This window comes from Phoca vitulina, unplaced genomic scaffold, assembly GCF_004348235.1.
Source record: "Phoca vitulina isolate PV1807 unplaced genomic scaffold, GSC_HSeal_1.0 scaffold1, whole genome shotgun sequence".
Classification (NCBI taxonomy): domain Eukaryota; kingdom Metazoa; phylum Chordata; class Mammalia; order Carnivora; family Phocidae; genus Phoca; species Phoca vitulina.
The window spans coordinates 34,918,016-34,926,258 of record NW_022589704.1 but is presented as its reverse complement, the minus strand read 5'-3'; the positions used below and the strand labels follow the sequence as shown (position 1 = coordinate 34,926,258).

The window sequence follows — 8,243 nt, the reverse complement described above, 5'->3', positions numbered from 1 at the left end:
CTCCTGTTAGCCTAGCCAATCAAGAGATTGTGTAAATTATAGGTCAGTGCTTCTCAAACTTTAACCTGTATAAGAATTACCTAGAAAACTTGTTAAAACACAGAATCTCAGACCCAAACCCCAAAGATTCGGATTCAGTAGATCTGGGTGGGACCTGAGAATCTACATTTTAACAAGTTCTCAGGTGATGCTCCCAATGTCAGTCCTATTGATTATGTTTCTCTGGAGAATCTTGACTAATACCAATATACCATGGGAGCCCCACCCACATCATCTTGACATCCTGGCATTGCCTATTGCCATGCATGCTACTCAATGGCTTTTAACTGACACACTTGCAACTCTTAGCCTGATGGACTTCTCAGGCCAATAGAATCTACCTGACTGGTACACAGAGCAGCTGAAAGTGTCAGACAGAGAGTGGATTCTGAGAGCACCCTCAACCAATGACTGAAAGGAGTTGGTTGCCCCTTGCCTCTCAGGAATAATCCAAGGCATGTTCTACACTATCTCCCAGAGTTCACTGTAGGATTACAGGACACTGCAGTTGTCCTCGGCGGCAATATACTTGAAACTACACTCTTTATTAGGCTCTCTGCATTTCCCTGTCTCATTTCCCCATGGTCCTACTTGCACTTCTAAGAATTACCTCCTAAGTAAACTGTTTTATTCAAATCCTTGATTCAGAGTCTACTCTGGGTGCGCCCAAGCTACAGTAATAGTATATACAGGGTGAAAGAATCAATAAATAACAGTCTGTAACAGTCCAGGCATGTTATTTAGAAACACTGAGAACAATGCCAGAAGAAACAGGTAAAATAGCTGAAAGTAACTGCCCTTGGGGAGGAGATCTGGGATAGACCTGGGGAAACAGATAGGCAAAGAACAGCTGGTGTTTGTTAAAACTTTGTGATATTATATGATTATTTGATATATGCACATGCATTTCTTTTGTGAAAATAAAAGATAGTGTTAAAATATGCTTTTGAGTTACTTGTAGAATAGGAGAAGCAGGGGAGAAGAAAAATAAAAAAAATACTGGTTGATTAAGTTAGAAGAAGAGAGAAATTTTCTTGGAAGAAATGTGATCTTAGTAATCAAGCCAGAAAGATATGAAGGGAAGAAATCTACACAGACTTAATCTATACAGTATAGAAAGGAAGATGTACCTGAGTCTAACTGCTTATAAATATGGGAGGATAAAACAGGGTGGTGTTTTAGTCATTACTAAAGTGAATGCGCTCAAAAGAAATGGAAAAAAGAAAGACTCAAGATTTCAAGGAGCAAAGTGGAATGGTATCCCTTGAGAAGGAATTCAGATGCAAGAAGTATTGAATAGCATTCTCTTAAAGCCATAAATAGAATGTCCATAAAAATACAAACTGGGAAGTACCCCTTGGAGAATGAAATGTCTCCACTAAGTGATAACAGAAATCTTGAACAGCTTTTGAGAGAAAACAACTGAGAAGATCAAGATAGAATATGCAAAGCATTATTATGGAGGTGAATTTCATGGTGACCTAGTTATTGTAGCATGAATCCAGAAACTGCCAGTCCTATGAGAGAATTCACTCTAAACATTCATAGAATTAAGTGGTTCAGCTTCTAGAAATAGCTGAATAAACTCCTATTAGGCCACAGATGATAACTACATACTCCAGGAAAAATATAATAACAGAATAATCTGAAGTCTTAAAGAGTGAAAACAAGAAGACAGATTTTGGAAAGGAGTAGATATTTGGAAGAAGGGGATGAATTAAGGTGAATTTCCCATTTTTGTGGCTTTTAGCTCAGAGCTAAGCTGCAGTTGGCACCATGCAGAGCATCTAGAATTCTTTGAAAGGAAACCAGTTATTCTGCTTTGAGGAACCAGAAGACATAGTGTGAGGAAATACAGCTGCAAGAAACTGAGAGAATTATCCCAGAAAGTATTTAGATAGATGAAGTTCCAAATAGCTCTGTACAAATCTCTGCTGGACCCCTCAAGTCTAGATAATGATAAAAGGACTGAACTGAGATTTGAACTCCCACCTAAGAAACAGAGTTTGAAGTTTGGTCTAACCAAGTCAATTGCCTGATAAACCAAACCGAAATTAGATAAAACAAAAAAGTCAACACTCTTCAGAGGAATTTAATACAATCCAGTCTCCACATAATAATAACCACATTGTCTGGGATACAGCCCCAAATACCCAACAAATCAAAACAAGGAAATTGTGACCCAGACTCAAAAGAAACAACAATCAACGAAGACCAAACCCAAAATTATTCAGACCTTAAAATTAGGAGGCAAGAGTATTAAAGCAGCTATTAAACAATGGTCAGTGAGGTGGAAGAAAATTTGCTCAAAATGCACGCAAGATAGAAAATCTCAGCAGAAAAATAGAAACTATAAAAAAATCAAATGGAAATTCTAAAACTTCAAATAGAATACTTGAAGTAAAGCATTTGCTGGATGGAGCAGAATAGAGATAACAGAGGAAAGAGTCAGTGAACTTGAAGATAGATCAATAGAATTACTATAAAAAAAATAGGGGGGGCACCTGGGTGGCTCCATCGTTTGAGTGTCCGACTCTTGGTTTTGGCTGAGGTCATGGTCTCATGGGTCATGGGATCGAGCCCTGGGTCAGGCTCTGCGCTCAGCAGGGTGTCTGCTTGAGATTCTTTCCCTCTGCCCTCACTCAGGCTCACTCTCTCTCTCAAATAAATAAATCTTTTAAAAAAATAGGAAGGAAGAGGGAGAGAAAGAAGGAGGAAGATAGAAAAGAAAAAGGAAAGGAAAATTAAAGGACAGAAATTCAGAGACATGAAAGACAGTATCAAAACATATCAAAACATCTAACAAATTTATAATTAAAGTCCCAGGAGAACAATAAAGAGAGAGACTGAAGCAGAAAAGAATATTTAAAGAGATCATGGTCAAAATTTTTCCAAATTTGGGGCTCCTGGGTGGCTCAGTCGATTAAGCATCTGTCTTCGGCTCAGGTCATGATCCCAGGTACTGGGATCAAGCCCCGCATTAGGCACCTTGCTTAGCGGGAGTCTGCTTCTCTCTCCCTCTGCCCCTCCCCCTTCTTGTGCTCTCTCTCTCTTTATCAAACAAATAAATAAAATCTTAAAAAAAAAAAAAAGGAGCTCAATGAGGGACTCCATCCCAGTACACTGGGATCATGACCTGAGCCAAAGGCAGATGTTTAACCGACTGAGCCACCCAGGCATCCCAAAAGTCACTGTTAAGGGAAAAGAATAGACAAGCCACAAATGAGGAGAAAACTGAGATTTATTTATAAGGGTACTATTTATAAGGATGTGATCAGAATATAGGAAAACCAAAAGAGATAGTGCCAGACCAGAGCTGGTAACAGCAGAGGGCAAGCAGAGGTTACCGGAACCCAGGATAGAATCATGTACAAAAAGTTACCTTTAGAGGAGCTGTGATCTCCAGAATGCAGATCAGTGATCTTTAGTCAAGGAACACAGCCAGCTTGGGGCAATCCCATAGGATAAGACCAGGGGAATAAACAGCCTAACATTACTCTCTCCCCTCTCTCCCATCTTTCACTAAGGCTCCCTCTTGACTGAATCCAACCAGCAGCCAAGCGCAGGGCAGCTGGCTGATACAGTCATAGGAGACATGATAGGGGGCCCAACCCCATCACCTTGGCATTTATATTCCCGTATGATTTTTGTCAAAATCACATTTTAACATTTTTATTACATGATTACACAGGACTTGCCAACAGGACCATTCCAGACGTCCCCATAGACACATGGTTTGATCTCTGCCAACTCTCAGCTTCCCAGCTCCTTCAGCTCTCACACTCCCCATCATAAGTTTAGGGATCCCAGAAAGCACAGTCTTGGACAGCACATTCATGATGCCTGACAGACTCCTGTCTGAGGAAGCTCAGCATAACTTTCATACTCACAGCCTACTGTGGAAGATTTCCTTACTCTCATCACCATGGTTTTTAACTCTCCATCTTCTCTGCCAGGGTGGAGTGGACCAGCCGGATATGTGTACATTTGCCAGTGATATTGGACAGAGATTTTGAAATTGTAACTGACTGACTGAACCAAAATTTGAATGTGAGATAAAGTAGAAGAGTCAGGTAACTGGTAGTATTTGGAGCAGAAAGCAGCTAAATCACCAGCATAATAGAGCACTAGAATAGGGTTAGATTCTAATTTATGGGGAGATGAAAAAAAAATCAGATTTGTTAAATCTCAACTGTTTCTTGAACCAGTTTTCAATTTTTCAAGAGGCCTGCTAAGGCTTTGTGCTATATCCCAATAAACCCAAAGAAACCTTAACAGATCTCAGTTCCTTGCAAACTTAATATACCCAATTGTCTTTCCTTCAGTTAAGTGACAGGTGTAAAAGAAAAAGGACACTTACTACCTCACACAATTGAGCAGCCTTGAAGTATTTAAGTGAAGTTTGATCTAGCCACTCAATTATATCACCAAGGACTTTTCTCATTGTCTATTCCTTCTGCCATCTACAGTTTTGGCTTCATTTCTAGGTTTCAGACAGAGCCTATTCTTTCATGGTGGCAGTAATTTCAGCCCTTACCATTTTATTATTGAGTGCTTGGAGGAGTAGAAAAGAAACTTCTGATAATTTCTGTACAAATCTTGAGATTCACTCTTATTGAATCAACTCATGTCACATTCCCATCCATGAACCAATCTCAAGGTTCAGGGGCATTATTAGAGCTAATATATCAATGTTCTACACCTGAAGTTAGAGGTAGGTTCAGCTTTTGTAAAACTATCTGACCTCCGAAAGATATGGGGGTTATGAAGAATAGGATAGTGTAGAATGGATGCTTGGAAGCAACACATATGTCCACATATGTCCACTACCTAGTCTAAATGGCTACCCAAAGATCTACCTCTTCCACTGGTTTATTGAGCCCTGGCATTTGGCTTTAGGACTTCATAGACCATTCCGAATATTTCAGACATATTTTATTAAGCTCTGGTGGGCCATTCCAAAGGGGGAAGAAGTCCCAAGACTTCTCTCTCCACTACATTGAAGTAAGATCTGTAATCAGCCATCTTCTTCCTGCCTCCTACTAAAATGCACAGACATACACATACTATTAAAGGTATTTCATTCTTGCATGGGTCAAAATCCACACAGAAAAGATGCTTCATGGGGCGCCACAGTGGTTCAGTCAGTTAAGTGTCCAACTCTTGATTTCAGCTCAGATCATGATCCGAGGGTTGTGAGATTGAGACCCATGTCAGGCTCCACACTCAGCGGGAAGTCTGCTTGATGTTCTCTCTCCCTATCCCTCTGCCCACCCTCTTCTCTCTCTCTAATAAACAAATAAATCTTAAAAAAAAGATGTTTCATGCAATAACCCTGGAGTTTCCCTAATAAGACAGATAAGGGTTTTGAGCATTTTAATGAGGTACCATTTAGATATATTCATCTCATTTCATACCTACCTTCTTTCCCATTATTCCTCTCCCATCTTCAAGGCCCATGAGCTATCTCGAAAAAAACAAGCTTACAGAACTCAAACTTGACAAGCTGATAAGCCAATGGAACATGGGATACAAACAATGTAGATTTATTCCTTTACTATACAAATAAAAAAGTTAATAAGACACCTTGAAAATAGAATAAATAAAGAAAATGTTTTTTAAAATTAGGCAAGCAGCTGGTTTGGGCTGTTGGCATAGTATCCTTGATTACAGACTTTTAAACTAAAGGCTTCTACTGATTCACAAGAAAAGACTCATAATTTGTTTAAATCTATATGTGTTCCAACAAATTAAATACCCTTTTGCAAAACAATGAACTTCAACCCATACCTTCCACCATATATGAAAATTAACTCAAAATGGACCATAGACCTAAATGTAAAATCTAAAATTACAAAATTTCTAGAAGAAAACATGGGAGAGGGGCACCTGGGTAGCTCAGTCTGTTAAGCTCAGGTCATGATCCTGGGATCCTGGGGTCAAGCCTCAGGCATCCGGCATCCATCTGGCTCCCTGCTCAGCAGGGAGTCTGCTTCTCCTTCTGCCCTCCCCCCCCACTTCTGTTCTCTCTCTCACTCAAATAAATAAAATCTTAAAAAAAAAAAAAGAAAACATGGGAGAAAATATTTGTGACCTTTGGTTAGGCAAAGATTTTTTGGATAGGATATCAAAAGCACAATCCATAAAAGAATAAATTGAACTTCACCAAAATTAAAAACTTCTACTCTTCAAAAGACAGTTAAAAGTGTAGAACAGATAAGCTACAGTCTGGGAAAAAATATTTGCAAATCATATATATCTGGTAAAGAACTTGTATTCAGAATATACAATTGATCTTTGGACAACATGAGTTTGAATTGTCGCTGGTCCACTTTAGACATGGATTTTTTTTTTAAGATTTTATTTATTTATTTGACAGAGAGAGACACAGTGAGAGAGGGAACACAAGCAGGGAGAGTGGGAGAAGGAGAAGCAGGCTTCCCGCAGAGCAGGTAGCCTGATGCAAAGCTCGATTCCAGGACCCTGGGATCATGACCTGAGCCGAAGGCAGACACTTAACGACTGAGCCACCCAGGTGCCCCTAGACATGGATTTTTTTTTTATAAATACAGTATAGTACTATAATGTATTTCTCTTCCTCAAGATTTACTTAGTAATATTTTCTTTTCTCTAACTTTTGTTAATGTAAGAATACAGTATAAAATACTTACAGAAAATATGTGTTAAATCAACTGTTTATGTTATCAGTAAGGCTTCCAGTCAATAGTAGGCTATTAGTTAAGTTTTGGGAGAGTCAAAAGTTATATGTGGATTTTTGACTATGTGGGGGAGTCATTGCCCCTAACCTCCATGTTACTCAAGGGTCAACTGTACAAATAACTCTCAAAATAACACATTTTAAAAATGGGCAGAGAAAATGAAGAGACACTTCACTAAAGAAGATATAGGAATGGTAGTTAAGCACATGAAAAGATGCTCAACAGTATTAGTCAATAGGAAAATGCAAATTAAAACCACAGTGAGACACCACAGCCATTAGAATGGCTAAAATTAAAACTATTGACCACGCCAAGTGTTGTTGAGGATGTGGAGGAATTAGAACAGACCCATGGTGGGAATGTAAAATAGTACAAAACTTTGGGGAAAGTTTGGCAGTTTCTTATAAAGTTAAATATATACCTACATATAATCTAGTCATTCTGTTCTTATTTATTCAAGAGAAAGGAAAGCATATGTCCACAGAAAGACTTTTTCACAAATGTTCATAGCAGCTTTATTTGTAATCACTAAAAACTGGAAACAACACAAAGGTCCATTAATAGGTGAATGAATAAACAAATTGTGGTATACCAATACAATAAAATACTATTCAGTGATAAAAACAAATGGACTATTGATACATGAAGCAATATGAGTAATTAAAATAATTATGATGAATAAAAGAAGCCAGGCCCCAAAAGAGAGTACATCATACTTGAGTTCATTTATATAAAATTATAGAAAATGAGAACTAGGCTATACTGATAGAAATTGGATCAGTGGTTGACTGGCAATGGGGGGTTGGAGGGTAGGGAGACATGAGGGATGAATCACAAAGGGGCACAAGGGGGAACTTTTGGGGATATGACTATATTCCCTGTCTTGATTGTAGTGAACATTCAATAGGTGAACACATGTCAGAACATCAACTTGTACAATTCATATGTGTTTAATTCTTTGTATGTCAATTATATTTCAGTAAAATGCTAAATAAATAAATATTTAGCACATACACTAAAATTGGAATGATACAGAGAAGACCAGCATGACCCCTGCACAATGATGACACACAAATTCATGAAGTTTTCCATATTAATAAATACGTACATAAGTGATATTTAAATGTTTGTTGAAAATATCCAGCCATGTTGTCATTTGACAATACTTGCTGAATACTTCCATGCACTGAACTACAAGAAAAAGTATGAGATGTAACCCCTATACTCCAAAGGCTTTCAAAGTTGTTGGCAAGTTCTCATTTTGAACTTGTGGGGTCGGAGCTGTTTGTGGGAAATATGGTATAGATTTAGGATCTAGAAGTCTAGGGCCAAGGACAAGGTATGAGCTGAAGGCATAGATACTGGAGTTGGGATACACAGAGAAAATGAAATACCTTACGTGGGAGAGGAGTCTAGAAATAGATTATAAATGGAGGAGTGTAAAGACTGAGGACAGAACACTGGGGGCACCAACCATCAGATGTG

General features: G+C 38.5%; 1 non-coding gene across 1 annotated transcript; it reads left to right on the top strand.

Moving 5' to 3' along the window:
* Positions 1–7,757: 7,757 nt before the first annotated feature.
* On the top strand, positions 7,758–7,856 carry LOC116637984. Its single transcript, XR_004300578.1, has one exon. It is a non-coding gene; the product is annotated as a U6 spliceosomal RNA (small nuclear RNA).
* The last annotated feature ends 387 nt before the right edge of the window (positions 7,857–8,243 follow it).